The 22,016-nt window shown below is 41.0% G+C and overlaps 1 protein-coding gene across 4 annotated transcripts in view; it reads left to right on the forward strand.

The window, feature by feature from the left end:
* TSNARE1 (t-SNARE domain containing 1) overlaps positions 1-17,446 on the forward strand; it is a 477,763-nt gene extending 460,317 nt beyond the window's left edge. For all 4 annotated transcript variants that reach the window (XM_027698547.1, XM_027698550.1, XM_027698548.1 and 1 more), the window contains one exon: positions 16,798-17,446. The gene's annotated coding sequence lies outside the window, so the exon portion shown is untranslated. The remainder of the gene's footprint in view (positions 1-16,797) is intronic.
* Positions 17,447-22,016: the final 4,570 nt, after the last annotated feature.

The raw sequence follows: 22,016 nt of genomic DNA on the forward strand, positions 1-22,016 counted from the left end.
GGTATCACATGTGTATATTCGAGTACAATTCCAATTCTCTTTTGTACATGTTTCTGTCCTCCAATTATGATTTCCTCTATTTCCTGTAGAATAAGTTTGATTCCTTTTCCCTTTCCAGTGAATACACCACTGTACTTTTCCAATATAACTATAAGTCTCTAGTAGCCAGAAAACTGTTGCCCGTAACAATTTCAGGCACTCAAATCCTTGGAATAAGGCAATAGGGAATGTGGACTCGAGGATCCATTTCAAAATATTTAAGGTTTAGTTACTCCAGCTCTGCATCCTCATTTTCCACCTGGATATTTCTACCACCCCATGGATTTGTCTTTACTGTTCTCAGGACTCTACTCTGCACCAGTGTGGCCCCACCACGAGTCCTGTGGACGGTTTTGGGTGCATCAATATAGGAAAGACATCAAATGATGGGAATGTGTCCAGAGGAGAGTTACCAGGATGGTGAAAATCCTGAAGGGTGGGACAGGGGAGGCAGCTGAGGTCACTTCATTTGTTCAGCTTGGAGAAGGAAAGGCTGAGGGGAGACCACAGTCCACAACTTCCTCAAGGAGGGCATTGGAAGGGGAGATGCTGATCTCCTCTCCTTGGTCACCAGTGATAGGACACGAGGGACTGGGATGAAGCTGCATCAGGGAAAGTTCATAGTGGACAGTGGGAAAAGGTTCATCACACAGAGGATGCTCAGTCACTGCAAGAGGATCTACAGGGAAGAGGTCCTGGCACCAAATCTGTCCACCATGTGTGGACAATGCTTTTAGTCATATGGTTTAGTTTTAGGTAGCCCTGTGAGGAACAGGAGGTTGGACTTGATGATCCTTATGGGTCTAACCTGAAATAATCTTTGATTCTGTGATTCTAAATCATTTTGGGGTCAGTACCTCTTTGCAGAACATCACTAAAGCTTTTCTATCACTCTAAGTGTTCCTTATTGTAAAACATAAGTGAGACCTGGACTTTCCAGTTTGTCCCTCCAGGTTCCATGAGGTCCTTCTGCATTTGGTGACTCATCCCAAAAATAATGAGTAGTAGACAGGGATTGAAACAAGAGTAGTAGATAGGGAGTTATATTCCTGAGAGATAAGGCAGAAGCCTGATGTCCCAGTGAGTTTTCATTTATGTTCACTTGGCTTGTATAAATGGTAGAACATTTGGCTTCAAACTGAGAGAGTAGATTTAGGTTAGATAGTAGAAAAAAATTCTTTACAGTGAGGGTGGTGAGGCCCTGGCACAGGTTGCCCAGAGAAGCTGTGGCTGCCCCATCCCTGGAAGTGTCCAAGGCCAGGTTGGATGGGGATTGGAGCAACCTGGTCTAGTGGAAGCTCTCCCTGCCCAGGGCAGAGGGGTTGAAACTGGATGATCCTGAAGATCCTTTCCAACCCAAACCACTCTATGTTTTTATTATTCCATGAACATAGTACATATTTAGAGTCCATAGGTTAAGAAAATGCAGGGGGTGTCAGGGCTTCACGGCACAGAATATGCAGCACCAGAAAACAAGTGAAAGTAAGAATATTTAAGCATAAATGAAGAACAGGACATCTCCTTCATCATGTCATATGAACATTATTACTCTGCTGTCTTAGATGGATTTCAGGACAGGTAACACTGAACTTTGAACACCTTTTCCAAGAAATATTCTGAATATCTTTATTATATCATAGAATCACTGAGCTTGGAAAAGACCTCAAAGGTCATCAAGTGCAACCTCTGACTAAATATCATCAGGCCAAGTAAACAATAGCATGAAGTCTTTTAAACACTTCCAGGGATGGTGACTCCATCACTTCCCTGGATGGTCTGTTCCAGTGCTTAACTACTCTTCCAGTGAATAAGATTTCCTAATATTCAACCCTGATCCAACCTGAATCTCCCCTGGTACAAATAAACTTAGAGTTTTGTTTTGTTTACTTTGGTCTGTTCAATTTTAATAAGAAAATGCAATGATATATGCAAAGAATATCTGCATGTGTTGCAGCTGCTCTTTTGTAGTCATACAGACTTTCCCTCCTCCAAAAAGAATGGTCTTAATGCATTTGTATTATTGGATTTCTGGGATATTTCTCTCCAGCCTTATAGAAATATAACAACTCTGCAAAATACAGCTCTAAGAGTACCTGAGAGATCTGAATATTTGCTAAAATATAACTGAAATGATGAAATATCAGAAATCTTTGAATTCTTTTTTAATGCTTTCCTTTGGGCACCAACCAATTTTGGATAAAGACAAATACTACCATAACAATAAACAAAATCCTTACATAAGCAGAAACAGGGAGTTTCATAACAAACAATCAGATGCCTCACAAGTCATTAAGATGTTATTACAATTGAAGGTAAAGGAAATTTCTGTTTTCCCCAAGCATTTCTTCCATGCAAGGGCAAATATTTCCTGTCAGCATTTTGAAACTTATTCATGATACACCATTTAGGTTTATCATTGTTATCCTTGTATAATTTTTTACTCACAGAAGAAATGTGAAATGAGGCTCATGAAAACTTTTCCCTTTGAATAAAATGTTGCTGATTTGAAATGATTGAAAGACATGGATTTGGAAAATTTGTATCAACATCTACATTTAAAAGCCTAATTAATCTTATTTGTAATTAAATCAAGGCTTAGGCTCTGGATCAAATGTTGCATGGCATTTCTCTTGGATGGATGGATAGATGGATGGATGGATGTGACCCAGGATTCTTTTATTTATAATGTCTCCATGCTGACTTTTAAATGTTGCTATAAACCAACAGAAGTCATTTCAAGCAGAGTAGAAAGCAAATATTGGACTCCCTTGGCCTGATTCTCATTAACTTGAATGCCAATTTACACCACTCTGGCAGTGCATTGGGGCCATAAACTGAATTACATTAAGCATAAAATGTTTCTAGTGTGAGAACCAGACCCAGTGTATTTACAGCAGTTTTACAATCAGCCTCCCAAAGATGGGACAATCCTTTCCACTTTCCTGTTTCTAACCAAGGATTCATCGCAGCTGCTTTCTCTCTCTGTGTTTGGAAGGGCTCTTTCCTTTCTATTTGTATAATGTTCCATTAGCTAGGGGAGATCCATGAAAATAATCCTGGGGAAAAAAAAAGGAAATGCATTTCTAAGACACAAAAAAGTAGATGCATTGCTGAAACTCTGTTATTGACTGCTGGACTCAGAATATCCTGCTCCACGTACAGCTGATCCAGGACAATTTTTTCTTAATTATTGAGGAAAACATAACACAGGACTTCCCAAGCAGGTCAGTCAGGGATAAAACTCTCTGCTGCTCCATTCCATGTGGGGGCATGGAAACTAAATCCTGCGTTGGAAATGGCTGAAAGAAGAGTCATGTGAAGAGCAGCTGAGGGAGCTGGGAGGGCTCAGCCTGGAGAAAACGAGGCTCAGGGGAGACCTTATGGCTCTACAACCACTTGAAAGGAGAGTGTAGCCAGGTGGGAGTTGGTCTCTTCTCCCAGAAAACTAGTGGCAGAGCAAGAGGAAATGGCCTCAAGCTGTGCCAGGGAAGGCTTAGGTTGGACATCAGGAAGAATTTCTTCACTCAAATGGTGTTCAGGCATAAGAAGGGGTTGCCCAGGATTCTGAGAGTGTTTCCTCTGCAATGTGCTCCTGCACTGACTTTCCCTTCTGAGGTCTTCGAATCATTTTTTGATAGAGCCCAAACTTGCTGAGATTACAATATACACTGTGAGCACAACCATGGCAGGGGGACAGCGGCAGCAGAAGAAACAACAGAAAAGCTTGAATCCTACTCCTAAACTCATTCCTTGGGGCAGCAGCCTCTGCAACCAGCAGTGGTAGTTCTGCAGCCAGCACAACACCTCTCACAGTAACTCTGCTGTGAAATGGTTTGGGATCGCTGAGTCTGAGTCCAAGGGGTTGGAAACAACGGTTCTTTCTAGGAAAGAAACAAGACCTCAAGCTGTTCTGAGCAGAAACGGAAGAGTTCAATGAGAATTCATCCTTTGAACTTTGTTTTTCTTTCTTGATTCTCTTTCCTTACATTTCCTTTCATTCTGCCCTCTGCTCCAACCCCAGTAGCTTGCATGCACCCATCTGTTAAAATATAAAAAGGGCTCCCTCTGGTAGAGTCTATTAAAGTGCCATCTGGCTGAGGTACAGCCTGAGGTGCTGAGCATCACACAGGGAATAAAGATTTCTGCACTTGAGGTTTAATTAGGTAAGTGCTTTTTAAGTAGCAGCACAGTTTCCCCTTAAAATATTTACTATTCCTCACTGAAGGAAAAAAAGAAGATGAAGCTCGTCTAAAAAACAGCCTGACATGTATCAATGTGTTTCCATCCTTCTCATAACAATTCACATCTCCTTCATCTTCAGTGCTGGGAATTACAGGCAAAGTGGTCTCCTGAGTGTGTGTGATCCCTCCCACCCTGGAGGAATCTTTCCAGCTTCAACACTGCTGCTCCAGACACGTGTGTGCTCTGGGCTACACAAGAACCACCTGCCACAGAGGAGGAGGGAGCTGTTTATTCTAAGGTGCAGCTGCAATTCAGTGTTATTGGGGTGGGGAAGACAGAGGAATTGTGTGCTTTTAGGTGTCATTTACAATGATGGACTGGGGTGTCGTGCTGCAGGGATTTACCACCTCCAAACAAGGAATCCCAAACTAGGAATCCAGTCTCATCTAAAGAGAGACAAGGTGTAATTTGACTTTATTCTGATTCTTCCAACTGATGCCAACTGCAGGTTAAGAACAATAACTATTAAAAATTTGGTTTTTTCTTTGCTTGTTTCCTTGGTTTTTCAATGCTGATCTTTTTAAGGTGGAATTTCAGTATCTGAGGAGAGAGGATCTCCTCTTGCTTGGTGAGGGTGTGTAGGCTCCTGTTTCAGTCACACTAAGTATGATGTCCAGCCAAATGACTCTGAAGAAGACAATGGGCAGTGCCAAAATTGGTTGCTAATTAGCATTGTCTTGGAGATCTCGGTTGTGCTGGACAGAGAAAACTGTGCATCAACTACCAAAATTATTCTGCTTTTCAAACAACTATAGAGACATCAAGATAACTCAAAAATCTCTTTCTATTCCATGGATTCCTAGTAATTCCCTGCAGTTTACTCTCTTGCCTTTTGTCTAGACTAGTTTTTCGCTTTTATGTTAAGCTTGTCAAATACCTCAGTCACTGTGGTATTCAAGATCTGTTAAAAATACCTAAACAGAAATCCCTTTTTTCTTCCTCTGCCTTTTGTTTAACAGACTTGGGCTGTAAAAAGGCATCTTTGATACCGAAAAGTTCCCTCTGTGTCTCCTGGAGCCCTTAAATACTTTATCTCCCCTCTTTTGTCTCTTAATCCCTTACAGCACTACTTGCTAAAGAGTAAGTAAAATCTTAATAATTTCTGTTCACAGAACTGGGACCAGAGGCACAATGCAGAATATGGAATGTATAACTGGCTCTTCAGTGACTATTCCTGATTATCTTCCCTCCCCAACAAACCCCTGCTTCTTTTCAAAAGAAAATGGAGACACTTCTGGAACTCTCCGTAATCCCTTTAGTGATGCTCTGCCCAGCAGTGATAATAAACAGAGAGGAGTTAAACAGATGCAGCACTCTGATAACTCTGACACAGCTGATTTTGAGGGTGTAAGGACACCCACTCTTCCCAGTACAAAAGGAATGTTTCACCCTTTCACTGTCTCCAGCAGCACCCAAAAACAGGCAACCAGGGAAGAGTAATAAGAGATTGTACTCAGGATATTCCCTCCAAGCTTCTGATTGTTTCCTGCTCAGGGAATTCTCATGTTGTTGCTTCCTTAGTAACTCAGAGAGATCTTTCTTTGAAACATTTTTCTGTTCTTCCCTTCAATCTGTGGATTTTATTTTATTCATTTTTGGTGGGGCTTGCAGGAGAACATGCATATTAGAGGAGGGGATTGCTTTTCTGTGTATGAAGAACATTGTGGGGAAAACAAGATGGAAGTTGTATCCATGGAGTAACTAAAGAATTTATGAGGCTTTCATTAGGTGGGTCTCAGTAGGATCTGGCATGAGAGGTAATAGTTATGCTTATTTCCCAAGAAAAGTAAGATAATCTGGTCTCTATATGAAAATCGGAACATTTTGTGTGTGTATTAAAAAAAGAAGGAAGGAAGGATGGAAGGAAGGAAGGAAGGAAAGAAAGAAGGAAGGAAAGGAGGGAAGGAGGAAGGAAGGGAGGGAGGAGGGGAGGAGGTGAGGGAGGGCAGATGTTATTAGGCAGGGCACATTTTTATGAAGATTGGCTCTTTCCTGATACCAGTGGTCTCGTCATTGAAGATTTATTTGTAGGAAAAAAATATACAAGATAAACCATTAAAAGCAGTGAACAGAATAAGGTAATACAGAAATATTTTTTTCAGAAGTAAAATATAAAACAAGCAGGATGGGATTAATGTCACTAAAGTTTAGACAGCTAAACCTGAACTGGTCACTTAATGCCCCCTTTCAGGTCAATGGATAGATACAGAGAAGTTAAATGGCATGTTTTCAAGTTAAAGATGAGCCAGACTGTCCTCTCTACTCTCTGAAGGGAAATGAGGGTGATTTGTATTGATCTGGAGCATTTGAATTTGGATGAAAAGAATCTCATCCACAGAGCTCCATTGGTCAATACTAATCTGGGGCAGTAGAAAAGGGAATAAACTTCACCCACCTACACGAGAAGGATGGTTGGAGAGATCAAAAGGAAAGTCAACTCAGTTCTTCTTACCCTTGTCTATGAACAGCCAACCAAGGTCCAACTGAGGCAGTATCCAAAAGTCTTATCAAGGTTATCTACAAATATCAGGGTGAAATCCCTGGCATATGTGCATTTTCCTGCTGTAAGCAGGGATCAACTGCTTTAGCCTCCCTGGTGTCTACTAAAATATCTCCTTTCTGATGGGATTAGTTTTTGCATTAATCTAGTATTTATTGCCAGAGAGCAAGTGAAGCAACCATGTGAAGCATCATCCTTCCATTCAGTGCTTCAGCCCTGGCACCATCTGTATGAATAACACCAACATATGTATGGAAAACCAGCATCACCCGGAGTTAATAAAGCCACTGTTCAGATGGATGAAAAAAGTGCATTATATTTACATCTATGAGATTTATTAGTTCTTTTTTAATTAGTTCTCCATGCAGCAATTTATTTCTAGTGCTGTTCTTAATGAAAATGTTCTAAGTTGCAGTTCTATTTGTAGTGCTGGCAGTTTTATCCGTTCCATCTCTGTCCTCATTGACTAAAATCAGTTTTGTTTTCTTCATAGTTAAGTAGTCTTTAAAAAAAAATTATCTGAGGTAGGTACTTCTTGTATTTAAATATGCATGGCTGCTGCACTGAAAACACCCCTCAGTGGATAAGCCAGCAACACTTGCTGTGCAAGTGTGTTTTTCCTTCCTGACAGGGAAGCTTTTCAACTCTCATTTTCTCCAGTTCTGCACAAACCACATTATTCTTCCACTACTTACCTTTCACAAAACTGGAGCACACAGCTGCTGCTCCCTTAGCTGAAACACTTTAATGCTGACCATGTTGTGTGTCTTCTGTGGGCTTTTTAAATGTTTATTTCCACTAACACATGAATGAGAATTTAAAGGTCTCTGTCACCTTTTACAGCTCTGATTTGTTTGCTCTGTAGTTAAATGCAAGGTGAAAGCCTGGTATTTCCCCATGGCAGCTTCTCAGGGATGGTGAAATAGTAGGGAGACTCTGGATGGGTACTGAGTGATTTGCATCCTTGGCAGCCTTGGCTCTGTACTCTGGTACTTAAACATCCATCTCCTTGAATTTGTCTTTTCCTGCAACCAGACATATTTTAACCCAAGTCAGCATTTTTCTTCCTGATAGTTAATCCAAGATGAAAGTCAAATGCCTGTAATTCTGCATGTTCCCAGAGGGACATCAGATTTGCCTCATTGGTGCAAACTGATGACTCCTCAGGTCTATCTAATCTCTGTCAGTCCCCAGCACGTGATGTCTCAGCCGGCAGTGTTTTATGTCTCTCATTTTGATGTTATCCTGAGTGCTTCCCAGAATAATTCAGCATATTCATAAAGCTGATTTTTTTTCTCTCCTTCCTCCCTCTACACAACAGGAGTTGCCAAATGTGAGTCTGGGAGCCCTGTCTTGCTAGAGAGAGACAGGTGGTGACTTCTCGGACCAGAAGAGTTGTGGCTTCTTTCATAGAATTATAAAATCTCAGAATGGCTTGGGTTGGAAGGGATATCTTAAAGATCCTCCTCCCTGGGCAGGGACAAATTCCACTAGCTCAGAGCCCCATCCCACCTGACCTAGAACAATCCCAGGCAAGTGAGGTTTTAATTACTTCTGCATGAAGTTTGGGGAATGGAGATGTTTGCTGTCTGGCTCAAAAGTTAACTTTCACCTGAGGACACAGAGGTTAAAGACTGTTAAAGAAAAAAAAATTAAAAAAAGGAGATGAATGTTCAGATTGTCTTGGAGCACTTTGAAGTTGAGTCAAGAGGGAGGGAAATAGGCTGTGTAAGTAATGGTGCCTTTATCTTTAAAGATAACATCTTCAGATTGCCTCCATTACTGGAGAGGTCTGATTAAAGAGGTGCAGTGGGACCACTGTCCCTGCTGTTCCCTGCCAGCAGCTTTTACCTGACAACCACACCACTTGCAAAAGGATGAACAAAATCCTTGACCTCTTTGTTCCAAGTGCCAACTGGAAGAAACATCCTGTGCTGGAACACTGGCAAATCCAGCAGCTCTGTGCTGTGTTCTCCTTTTGATCCTCCTTATGATAAACAGGGTTTCTCGCTATTAAACTAACAGTTTAATGACTCCACTCCAAAAGCTCTCCTAATTGCTATCTAAAAATGAAGAGATGGATGTGAGAAAAAGGGCTGCACCTTGTAGCTCAGCAAAACTAATGCAGCTTAAAGTGCAAAGTGAACACATGGATGGAGAGTGACCAGTGGTATTTTCTTGGTCATTCAGTGCCATCTGTTTAGTGTCACTTAGATTTACATCACACATTGCTGGAAGTTTTAACCTTTTTTTTTTCAAAGCAACAAAATAAATTCATAGCCTTTCTCTGCACACAGAGCCTCACTCTTCTGCAATTCGTCCTTTTGAAGAAGATTCCAGAGAAGTTTCTTTGGTTTGTTTTTGGAAATTTGTGAAGGAAAACCCAAATGATAAGGGTGTGTTTTTGAGAAGTAGAATCATAGGATTATAGAACTATTAAGGTTTGAAAAGACCTCTCAAATCATCAAGTTCAATCATCAACCTACCACCACCACTATGTTTACCATTAAATCATGTCCTCAAGTGCCACATTCCACGTACTTTTCGAACTCTTCCAGGGATGGTGACTCCAGCGCTTCCATGGGCAGCCTGTTCCAGTGCTTGAAAACCCTTTCCACGAAAGAAATTTCTTAATATCTCATCTGAGTCTCCCCTGACACAACTTGAGACCATTTCCTCTTGTCCTGTCACTTCTTACCTGGGAGAAGAGACTGACACCCCCCTCACCACAACCTCCTTTCAGGTAGTTGTAGAAAGCAATAAAGTCACTCCTCCGCCTCCTTTTCTCCAGGCTGAACAGGATGACAATGATCTTACAAGAAATATTATATTAAGAGAAAACCAGTACACATTTTTTTGGAGGAAGCATCTTCTGTGACTTGTGCCCTTGAGAAGAAGCAAAGCCTTAGTTTTAAGTGGGTTTTGTTCCTTCTCTCTCCTGACTTGCTTTAGTAGAGGCATGAAGGAGTTCTTCCCTTAAGTTTACCTTGTTCAGAGAATGGAATTGATAATTTACTTATTTCCATAGCTCGGCTTTGGCCATATCTTCATTTTCCCTACCTTTTCATCATTGCCACAGCACTGTGGGGGTGTCTTGGTGGAGCCAGGGCTGGAGTGACACACATGGGGACAACCCAGATAGAAGGTGAAGCCTCTGCAGCGAGTTCAGTGTTAATGCTCAAAAGCTGGAGGCGGAGAACAATGGTTGGAGGGGTTGAAGCTCTATGGACCAAAACCAACTGGTCAGGGAGAAACATGACTGAGTCTTTGGGGAATTACATTGGCTGGTAAGTTTGTGCTTCAGGTACCTCCTGGGGACTCCTGTCAGAACTTACTGGAAGAACTTGTCAGAACCCAATTTTCACACCTCACACAACCTCTAAAAATGCATTCAAGGCTTATATCAACTGCATCACTCAAATAATAGAAGTTGCTGGAGGTTGAAAAGGAACTTTGCCTTGGATTAAACATTGTCATGTTAAAGAACTGTGTAATGACTTTTCAATCATACACAACTCTGCCACGCACAGTGTGCCATGAGAGAAAAAATGAGGTCAGTTCACTCATAAATAGATTTTCCCCTTGTTCTAATGTGATAAGACAATGCTGCTGAGATTTGCTCTTCACTTGCCATTTAATCAGAGCTGAGTTTGCAATGTCATTACCTGATGTTTCACATATTCAGCATCAGATAATTTAAAAATCCTTATGCAGATAGTCTTGCTGCTTCTGTAACAGCATTTGTTTTTAAGAGGTTGGGCAAAATTATTCTCATTCATTTTGTGTCACCTTCCAGGCTCTGGGCATTTCCACCTCTGTGAAATGAATTTTCTCCTCATCCCCAAAGTTCAGCTGGCAATATTAAGTTGTGAAATGTGATATAGCCTCTTATATTTCTTGCCATTATTATGTCATACTCTGCAGTTTTGGCTCCCAGGTGCAAATTCTGAACTGCTAGAGACCTTTTTCATAGGCCTACATGACCATCAGTTGCATGATTTTTAAAAACTGCCATGTACTGTGCACTGCTAAGACAAACCTTTAGAGCTCAGAGGGAAATGCCCAGGACTAAATTCCTTCTAGGAAGGAATGACTAACTTCAAGCATGAAGATGAAAAATGGTTGGAATGACTTTTAGTGTAGTGAATCCCAAGGAGCTGGCTTTGATAAACAGCATCTTTCTCGGACCGCCAAACAGTGCTTTTAGTTTGGGCTTGGGATTTTTTTGTTCCTGGGGTTTTTCTGTTTTGTTTTGTTCCCAGTATCATCTTGTTTTTTGATTTACTTTTGCTATAAGATCATCCTTTACTATCCATAAGATGCCTATGTGGTGGTCCCTGAAAGATGCCCAGGTACTTGCATCAATGTCTTTACCTGAGAGTCCTGTATTAACAATGATCTGCAGTTCCCAAATTAGGAGACCTTGATATCAGGGCCAAAATTCCTCTATAATTCCAAAGGCACTGGATTTCTACTGGGGCGTATTTCTAAGCAGAAAAAGAAATTATTTCAGTGAAGTTGAATCAAAGGTGGCTGCTGGGAACCATTGATGCCGTTAGGAGAATGCACAGGGGAAATAAATGTGGAAGAGAATATAAAGCAATATTGCATGGGGTATATCATCACCCTGCTATCTCATTTCTTTCTGACAGAAGACTCCTGGATTATTAGGTCTGTCCTATTTTAAGAAGCTGATGTTAAAATTCCAGTAAAAGCAGAAATGACCAGTGTGGCTGAATAAAAATAGTAGCTTTTCTGCTGTGGGCAGTTGTGCATTGAAGAAATTCTGTAATGAAAAGCGAATATCATTTACTTCCCTAGAAAATTAGTGGGAAGGATTATTTAAAAAGGTGAACTTTAGCCGATGAAACAACATGCTTTACTGAAGGTAAAAATCTCATGATGATGTAGTATATTTGAACAAAGGCTCAGCTAAAGACTTAGGTCTGGAAGGTTCACGATGTCAGTAATATAATTCTCAGACTAATCTGGTATCTAATGAGCTCCAGCTTCAAAGAGGCAGAAAACACCACAGATTTTCCTGGTATTGTGACTTTTGTCTTCTTTTCCTTATCTTTTTTTTTTTTTCTCTATCCTCAAAATGCATCATTAAAATTTTATGTATATAATAAAGCAGTCATATCAGGCCCAGGTTGAAACCATCATCACACTGATCAGAAAGGGAGGACTTGGCCCCTCAAAGTCCATTCCCACTATCACGGATGGAAGAGATTCAGTTCAAATTAGTTAAGGCACGAATCGCACCCCAAATGCAGAGGAAATTCTGCAGAATTTCTGACGTGGGGGTAAATTTGATCTTTGGAATCCTGAAAACATATGCTAAGTATATTTTCCATATTGTCTGGAAAAGAAAATAAGAATATTAGCAACTACAAGTGACTAGAACCAGAAAAACATAAACAACCAGAGGTTTCCTACTTTCCCTTCAATATTCTCTTGGGGGGGTTTCAGAAATAGAAAATTTAAGTCCTCATGTCACAAGGTGCTCTCTCCACCCTCAGCCTCATAGATGAATTTAGGTTCTCTATCATGAATGAGATGATGCTGAAGGATTTCAGCTCTGTCATATTTGGAAGCTACTTTGCAATTTACATCTGAAACTGGTATGGAGTATAAAACACTTTCAGAGGAAAGTAGACAAATAAAGTATATTGTGATATGGGTTTAATTAGTGTAAACTTGTGTATGTGAAGGTTTCGGTTCAAAAGCAGCAAAGGACATTAGTGCTTTGGAAATAGGTTCTTTAGGACATTGAAAAAAATCAAAATAAATGAAAACAAAACTGTGGGCTGCAGCTCAGGATACCTGTGCTGAGGGTCCAGTTCTGGCATGTGCTCACTCCCTGTGTGAGTTTGACTTGTTGAGAAGGAGGCCATAAATAACTCTGAAGAGCTGTTTCCACACCCATGTTTTCAGTGCTCACCACCAAAATCCATCTATTCATTCTGTCCTAAATAGTCCATCCTTTGGACAATCCATCAGAATTCCTTCAACAGTGTGGGTTTACAGCCCATAAGTTTGCAGAGCAACTGTAAGAACTTTCCTGTGTGCCTGCTGCAAAGCTGGATAAAGTCAGTGAGGGCGTTTGCATGGACTGAAATGAGCTTTGGAACATCTCCCCTCTTTCATTGACTTGGTAATTTCATAGGCCACCTTTGATCATCTCAGTCAGCTTGTAATGAATGTCATCACTTTCAAAGAATCATCCAAAATGATTCTTTGGGCCATCCAAATGGCCCAAAAGCTCTGTACAAATAATGGTCATCTACTATTAACAATGAGCTACATTTTATCTGGATGAACCTCTCCAACAGAGAAGTTCATTGAGATTCATATCTACGGGAAAGCCTTAAATCTTTATAAATTTACAAAATTCCGAAGTTGTATCATCACAGCTTCCCTACACAGTATGATACTTGTCCTCATGTTTACTTAGAGATCTCCCTTGATTTGAAACAACAGCAGGTAGGAACTAATTGGTTTATTACTCTGGATAACTTATCTTCCCTTGAGACTACCTCTTTAATTTAGGCAGAACAGCCTGGACTAAATAGATGAGCAGAATCTACCCTGTGAACCACAAAGAGGTGAAAGACTTCTCTGAAGCCAAGGGAGGATCCATAGCTCACGTTCCCATTGCAACTTAGAGCTACCACAGGGCTGGAGCAGCTTTTTACAGTCTGTTTTTGCAGTTCTCAGTAAAGAGACCTGTCAGCCTGCACAGAAGAGTAATTTTAGCACCCTGATAGCAGCAGAGTTTAGGTTTTTTTTATTTGCCCTTTCCTTTCTTGCCCTCTCTGCACGAAAAACAAAAATCAAGATAAATATGCCTGTTTCCTTTTACTGACTGTGAAGGTAATAGGAATGATTCACTGAAATACAGACAGACAAAGCCTTAAGTCAGCCAAGTTTCTACTAGTAAAGTCCCCCAAATATAAAAAATAAATCCAAATCTACTCCAACGCAATTTAATTTTTTTTCCTAGAGATTTCCTTCTAATTCTTTATTTGTACAGCAGCTAACACGACTCTGTATAGTCCAGGACTAGAACTGTTAAACTCAACATAACTATTACTACAGCAAATAGCAAAAAAACATCTTTAATCAAAACCTAAAAGTATGACAGAACTCAAACTCTTCCTCAGTAACTCATAATAACTCATTTTTATCCTCAGATAAACCAGAAACATGTTTTAAGTCTGTTGGCTTGTTGGCCCAGAATATCTTTAATTAGATTGTGTCTGGAGAATCTCTCTTATTCCACTCCAAGTCTGTAGATTATCTATTTCTAATTCAAATGGCTTTTGCAATGTTAAATGTGAATCTCTCTTGTTCCACTTCAAGTCTGTAGATTATCTATTTTTAATTTAAATGGCTTTTGCAATATTTTCCTTGCCTGCAAATCAAGATTCACTATTCCCAGTACTGCAGAGCCTGCTGAAAGCAATGCTGGTAGTAGGGTTTGCTTTCATGTCCAGCATATGGTCCCTTCAACCTAGTCCTTGGAGATAAGATCTTATCCAAGGTCCACAGGATCTGACTTGGTCCTTTCTCGCCTGCTCAGAGAGCTGGGATTGCAGCCTGGGGAAGGGAAGGCTCAGAAGGATCTTATCCATCTATATAAACCTGATTGAGGGAGATATAAAAGATGGAATCAGGTTCTTCTCAGTGGTTTCCACTGGCAGGACAAAAGGCAATGGGCACAACCTGAAACGGATGAAAAAATGTTTGAACAAAACAAAACACTTTTATATTTAAAAAAAAAAAAAAGTGGTCAAACAGGGAAACAGGTTGCTGAGAGTTGTGGAGTCTCCAGCCTTGGAGCCATTCAAAACCCAGCTGGACAGAGCCCTGATCACCCTTCTCTGTCTCCAGAGGTCTCTTCTCCCTCCATCCATTCTGTGATTCTGTGATGTGCACATGCAGTGAATATATTGGTGATTGGCACCCATAGAAGAATCACAGGATTACATAATGCCATAAATTGGTTTGAGCTGGAGGGGACCTTCAGGGCTCATCTTATAGCTTTTCCTCTTTAAAAAGTACCATGAAACATTGAGTGAACAGGAAAGTGAGAATGGTTCCCATGCAAATGGAAAGGTTACATGATTAGTGGTGTCCATTCACTTTCCAGAGTGTCTCCACTTATCTGAGTAACTTGAGCACATCTTTTTGCGACATCAAAAGGACTTTGGCAACTGAAATTGTGCCGCTAAATGTAGGTGTCCAAAGTGTACCTTTCTGCACCTGAGAAAGTCATGCTGAAGACCCTTTTGTAACTAATACCAGGCAATGAAATTTAGGTCAATATGAAGTTGATGACTTCATTTAAATGATCCCCACCCTAAAAATCCTTGGCTGTATTGATTAGATCTGTAATTACTGTAATAGGAGCCTGGAGCCTGGGAGTTATTATACTCAGATGGAGGTACTTGCACCTTAAATTAGCTGAGATGAATGTCATCTGCAGAAGGATAGCCTTGCTTATTAAAGTAGAGTGGTTTTATTGCCTCTTTGGGGTGTTTATGTGAATACAAGGCAGGAACTGTCATCTATGCTTTGTATATGAAGCACAGCACACAATGGACATCTGATTTCAAAATATTGTCTAAATGATCTTATTATGAGCAATTTTGAACATTAGCATAAATAAAACTATGTGTGTGTCTGTGTTTGGCTGTTTTGTGGGAGGGGGTGTCTGATCACTGGTCTGTTTTGACACCTCCTTGGTTTACAGTGAAGCATAATTAAAACTAAGAGTGTTTCCAAGGCTTGCACCTGTATTAAAAAAAAAAGAAAGAAAAAAAGAAAACAAAACAAAACAAAAACAAACAAAAAAACCCAAAAACAAACAACGAAAAAAACCTTGTTACCAGTTATGTCTTCCATAATAATAACAGACTATTTTTTCATTCCTTTCCTCACCCTTGTTAACAAGTTTAACTAGATTTTCTTGCATTGCAGAGGTACACAAACAATGTTCACTAAGGAAGTAGAGGTAGAATAAACACAAACTCTTCAAAAGGCTGCAGATGTATTTCCTGGTGATGTTACCACAAACACCCAGGCCTCTTCATGGGGTGGTGCATGCAAAAGTACAATTTATCTGACCTCAGAAGTCCATAGTGCTGATCTTGGAGATGCTATTCTGCTGCTGATGTCTGTCCTAAGAGGCTTCTTTTATGGTAATTGGAGAGCAACATGCTCTTTCATCAAAAATTACCTTTTTTTATCCTATTGACTGAATAGTGTAAACATTTTACAGTTTAGATTTACATGGTTTTGGTCTCTAATTGGAGATCTACACATGGCATAGTGAGTCTTCCTAGCCAGGGGAAGTGTCCAAGGTTTTCATTGCATGGAAAAATGGAAGCAGACTGAGATTTCTTAGATATATTCTCTCCTGCAAAGTGCATCAGTGTCACACTCTGCCTTCTGTACTTTGTCCACTTCGCAGGAAAATGTATTTTTAAAACTAAATGCAATATCCTCCAGGTATGGGAACTGCTGGCATTGAAGAGCAGCACAAAATCTACTCTTTTCCTTGCTACAGCAGCTCTGTGCTGTATTTTCTCTATGGTGTATTTTCTTTATTAATTTGTTTTGTCTATATTCTCAGTCATAGAATCATAACATGGTTTGGGTTGGAAGGGACTTTAAAGATCATCTTGTTCCAACCCCCTGTCATGAGCAGGGGCACCTTCCACTAGACCAGGTTGCTCAGAGCCCCATCCAACCTGGCCTTGAACACTTCCAGGGATAGGACATCCACAGCTTCTCTGGGCAACCTGTGCTAGTCTCCTCACCCCTTCTACTCCCACAATTACCTTGGGCTGGAATCACTGAAAATACACTTTTCTGATTTTCCATCTACTTTGTTGCTGACTCTGCACTCTGGGACCCCCTCGAGTAACCACCTTCCGTCAGTAACAGCTTTACAGCAGAATTTCTCTGGGAATCCTGTAAATACTCATCAGTTCTTCTTGGTTTTGCAGAGCCTGTGATCCCCCTGGGAAGCTGGAATGGATTCTCAAGGCATTGCACATTCAGGCCCTGCATCCATGTCTGCGTTACTGACACATCCCATCGAACCTGCTACACCAACAAACACAAATTGTATGAAAAAAGAGCTAAATTTCATACTGTGTGTTGGTACTATTGTGAATAATTTTGCCTATTTTTTTCCCCTTCATTGTAGACATGTTTTACCTCAGATTTTAATTTTGTCCCCTGTGTCTGGGGAATGCTGTTCCTTTGCCTTCAGATTTGCTATACAATGTGCTGTAAGATAAGTAGCTTTTAATTCATCTCCATTGTTTGTGTTTTTAACCTGCTCCTGATCTCCAGTTCAGCTCATTTAAAACCATGAAAGTTAAGGTGTTTTGTCTGATTCTTTTTTTTGTTTGTTTGTTACTGTTTTTATACATTTAAAGATTAATTTGGCTCAGATTCCCCCCCCTGCTGTGCACTGCTGCTTTAGACTCTGCTCTGCTGGATCTGAGCTAAGCACGACCACAATTATATGTGCCATTTACAACACTTAAATTGGATGCTTATTTCATCCCACTGTATACACAGAACACCACATTTATTTATGAGAAACACTAGTGAAAGAGCAGGACAAATAAACAAGGCACTCTGTTACAATTTTTTAAAGACCTTTAATCTATTAAAAAAATCAAGCAATGTATCTCATAAAAAAAGCGCCAAAGTTTGCATTAGATTCCATTTCATAGGTTTTAATGCAACCAGCATTTGGGATTTTGTTCCATCCTCACCCACAATATTTTCTGCTGACAACATGATTGAAACTGCCATTTAAATTCTCGTTTAAATGTGTCGTGTGTTATAAATGCAGTTTTCCTCCAGTAAATAAAGCATTTCAAAAACAGTTTTAATTAAAATGTCATAGGAATTATTGAAGGGAATTTAACAAAGCAATATATTTTTTATTCTTTTGACAAAAATGTTTCTCACCAAAAAAAAAAAAAAAATGAAAACATCAGTTACCTCTATATGGATTTTTGGTTACTGGGAAGCTTTAGAAAAGAATAACAAATATTATACTAGATTCCTGCCTGCACTGATTTCAGTTGCATTCTTCCTTTCCAAAAAGCTGACACAGTCCTTCTTCAATAAAGATTGAGCAGAGAAAATGCTCAGAGAAATCTTGCAGGTGCTTAAGCTCATTCAGGGTCAAAGCTGTGAAACTTCTTAAATCGGTGTAGTTTGGTTTGGTGAAGAAACAGAAGGCACAGGTTCTGGTGGTTTTTCTTTAGATTTATCCTACAAAATCCACATAATTGAAATGTTACATGTAATATTAAATATTCATTAATTGCTATTAAGAAAAGCTAATTAATAGAGTGATATTATTTTTTTTCCAGCCAATCTTAGTGCTGGCATGAAATTAGGAGTTATGACACCGACTGCTTTACCTTACTACAGAGAGTTTACTTCTGAGATAGAACTCCTTCCCTCTATCCGCCACAAAGTGCAGACTTTCTCCATCAGCACATTTGGCAAACCTTCCAGTGATGAAAATCATTTTCATCTCGTTAGTGGAAGCTGAACCGAGCCCAGCTCATGGCTGATTGCGAGCAAATATTTTGAGAGCTTCGAGTTGCATTTGAACAAGGGATCCAGAACAAACACTCCTTGCCCAGTCACTAATCCCATTCATTAGCAGCTCAGTGATTACCTCATTAGTGTGATGCAGTGCAGGCATAGACTGATTGAGCTTTCCCTGAGCCAGCTCACACAGCACGTGAATTTGGCACCGATGACCCAGGTAAAGAATTTCTCTGCTGAAGCTGTAGAGCTTGTCTGGCCTAGAGCAAGTGTGAAATCATGTGGCAACAAACATAATGTTGTGAGTTACTTGGTTATAATGGCAAATGCTATTAAAAAACAAAACAAAACATGAGGTTACTATAAAATAATATATTCAGGGTGAATCATAGAATCAGAAAATGGTTTGAGTTAGATGGGACCTTCAAGGAATTTCTAGTCCAAACCCCTGCCATGGGCAGGGACACCTTCCACAAGACCAGGTTGCTCTAAGCCCTGTTCCAGCCTGGCCTTGAACGCTTCCAGGGATGGGGCAGCCACAGCTTCTCTGGGCAACCTGTGCCAGGGCCTCACCAGTCTCACTGTAACCAATTCCTTCCTTATGTCTAATCTAAACCTGCCCTCTTTCAGTTTAAAACTCTTGCCCCTTGTCACTCCATGCCCTGGTAAAAAGCATCTCCGTCTTTATTATAAGCTCCCTTTATCTACTGAAATGCTGCCATAAGGTCTGTGCAGAGCCTTCTCCTCTCCAGGCTGAACAGACCCAACTCTCCCAGCCTTTCCTCATGGGACAGGTGTTCCAGCCCTGTGATCATTTTTGTGTCCCTCCTCTGGAACTCTTAACATGTTTGTGTCTTTCTTGAGCTGGGGACCCCAGAGTTGTGTATGGGGTTTCTGTGGCCAGGTTTTGGTAGTAGGGGGGCTACAGGGGTGATTTCTGTGAGGAGCTGCCAGAAGCTTTCCCATGTCCGACAGAGCCAATGCCAGATGGCTCCAGGATGGACCTGCCACTGGCCAAGGCTGAGCCCACCAGCGATGGTGGTATCACCTCTGGGATAACATGCATGAGAAGCTGGGAAAAAGAACTTCCAGTGGAACACCAGCAGCAGTCAGAGGAGAGGAGTGAGAATATGTGAGAGAAAGCTCTGCAGACACCCAGGGCAGTGAAGCAGGAGGGGCAGGAGGTGCCCCTGGTGCTGGAGTAGAGATTCCCCTGCAGTCCATGGAGGACCCCACACTGGAGCAGGGTCCTATCAGGACCTGTGGGCTGTGGAGAGAGGAGCCCATGTTGGAGCAGGTTTGCTGGCAGGACTTGTGACCCTGTGGGGGATCCATGCTGAAGCAGCCTGTTCCTGAAGGAATCCACCCTGTGGAAGAGACCCACACTGGAACAGTTCATGAAGAACTGCAGCTCGTGGGAAGGACTGACATTGGAGAAGTTCATGGAAAATTTCTCCCGTGGGAGGGACCCCAGGCTGAAGCAGAGGAAGAGTGTGAGGAGTCCTCCCCGTGAGGAGGAAGGTGCAGCAGAGATGTGTGATGAACTGACCACAACCCCATTCCCCTCTCCTTACACTACTGAAGGGGAGGAGGTAGAGAAAACTGGGGAGTGAGGTTTAGTGCAGGTAGAAGGCAGGGCAGGGTGATGGGAAGGTGTTTTAAGGTTTGGTTTTTTTTCTGATTGTCTTACTCTGATTTGATTGGCAATAAACGAAACTAATTTCCCCAAGTCGAGTCTGTTTTGCCCAGCACAGTAACTGGTGAGTGATCCCTCCCCATCCTTATCTCAACCCATGAGTTGTTCTTTATGTTTTCTCTCCCCTGTCATCCACAGACTTGCTGAAGGGTGTACTCAATCCTGTTGTTATGTCATTTATAAAGATATTAAACAGCAATGGGTCCAATATGGACACTACTTGTTGCTAATCTCCATTTGGACAATGAGCCATCCACTGCAACTTCAGTTCCAAATGCAAGTGAAGATATGTTTTCTATTGCTTTACTCACTTCATAGCCACATTTTCCTTTGACTTCCTCGTGGAAAATATATCTAACAATGCCATTAAGCAGCTGTTCATGCTACTGATGCTCCGGGAGAAAATACAGGCATAGTTTCTTCTTCTTTACAATATCACTGGCAGAGACATGGAGCTCAAAGCTTTCCAACATCAGGCAGTTCAATTTGGGCAGATCCTGCAAACCACCATGACACAGAGGGTTAATGTGAGAATAGGATATGAGAGGGGAAAATTCTAATAAACCTCTTGTCTGGCAACAGCAGAAGTTAAAAAGATCCTGACAAAATCAATTAAGAAGAGGCACATCAGCAGCATGGTGAGCTAAGTACCCAGTTCAATTATTAAGTTGTCAGGTCATTTTAGGCAGGAGTGGAATAGGAAACAGTTTTGTCTCTAGTGCCTTAAGGACAAATGTGAACATGAGAAAACAAATGTGTTTGGGTGTCTCTTGCTGTCACTGACAAGCCCTTCAGGAGCCAGTGAAATTTCTCAGATCTGAGATCTTGTAAATGAGGACTGTTCCTCAGAGTTGGGTCCACAAAAGGAAATAGGTGTCAAAACTGATAGTGTTGTACCATCCACTGTTCAACAATTTCTTGACCTTTTGTCCCCTTTTATGACACATGTGAAAACTTGCATGGGATATATAAATCCAGCAGCTGGACTTTGATGATCCTTTAGGTCCCTTCCAACTCAGGATACCCCATGATTTTATGAAATCTACTGTGCTGGGAAGACAGCTACCTGAACTAACCAGGAGGAAGCCTTGAGGAGCATTTCATGTCTTCATCACTACAAGGTAGGACAGTTCTGGTGCCTTATCTCAAAGCTCCCTATCAGCTGATATTCTGTCTCCAGCACTGGCCATAAACAAGTAACCAAGGGACAGAAAAGGTACCTATAATTTTTTCTCCCTAATAACTTTGCAGTCTGCATTCTAAATTTTTTCCATTAAGGAAATTTCCTGATGGTGGTGTGGCTTTTAAAGGAGTTTCAAAGGTCTACTACCAACTGAGAAAGGAAAAAACCAAAAAACAAAAACTCCAGGACTTTTTTGAGTTGATTTTGGCTCCTATGACTATAATTTCATATCCATTTTTTTTCCTTCCACCAAAAAAAAAGGCGGTTAGCACTCTGTCCCAATACACCCTTTCCATCTCACCATAATTTCACAGCCACTGTTCTGTAGAGGGTATACACCCCAAAGAGAGTAAATTTAGATTAGATATGAGATTTAATCTGTATATTAGGAAGAAATTCTCTACTGTGAGGGTGGGGAGGCCCTGGCACAGGTTGCCCAGAGAAGCTGTGAATGCCCCATGCCTGGAAGTGTCCAAGGCCATGATGGAGCAACCTGGTCTAGTGGAAGGTGTCCCTGCCCATGACAGGGGGGTTGGAACTTGATAATCTTTAACATACTTTCCAACCCAAACCATTGTGTCATTGTATGATAGGCCCGGCTTCAGGCAGGCCCAGGCAGCTGAGAGGAGTTCAGTCTTTATCCTAAGCTGCTTTGTGCTGACAGGGGACCTGTTACCTCCTGTGCATGGTACATTTTGACCCAAAGTCAACTGAAGTTCATTGGACATGTCAGGCATTGCATTTTCCCGTTTCACCAGTTTGGA

This window comes from Neopelma chrysocephalum, unplaced genomic scaffold (assembly GCF_003984885.1).
Source record: "Neopelma chrysocephalum unplaced genomic scaffold, ASM398488v2 Primary Assembly neopelma1_129, whole genome shotgun sequence".
NCBI lineage: Eukaryota > Metazoa > Chordata > Aves > Passeriformes > Pipridae > Neopelma > Neopelma chrysocephalum.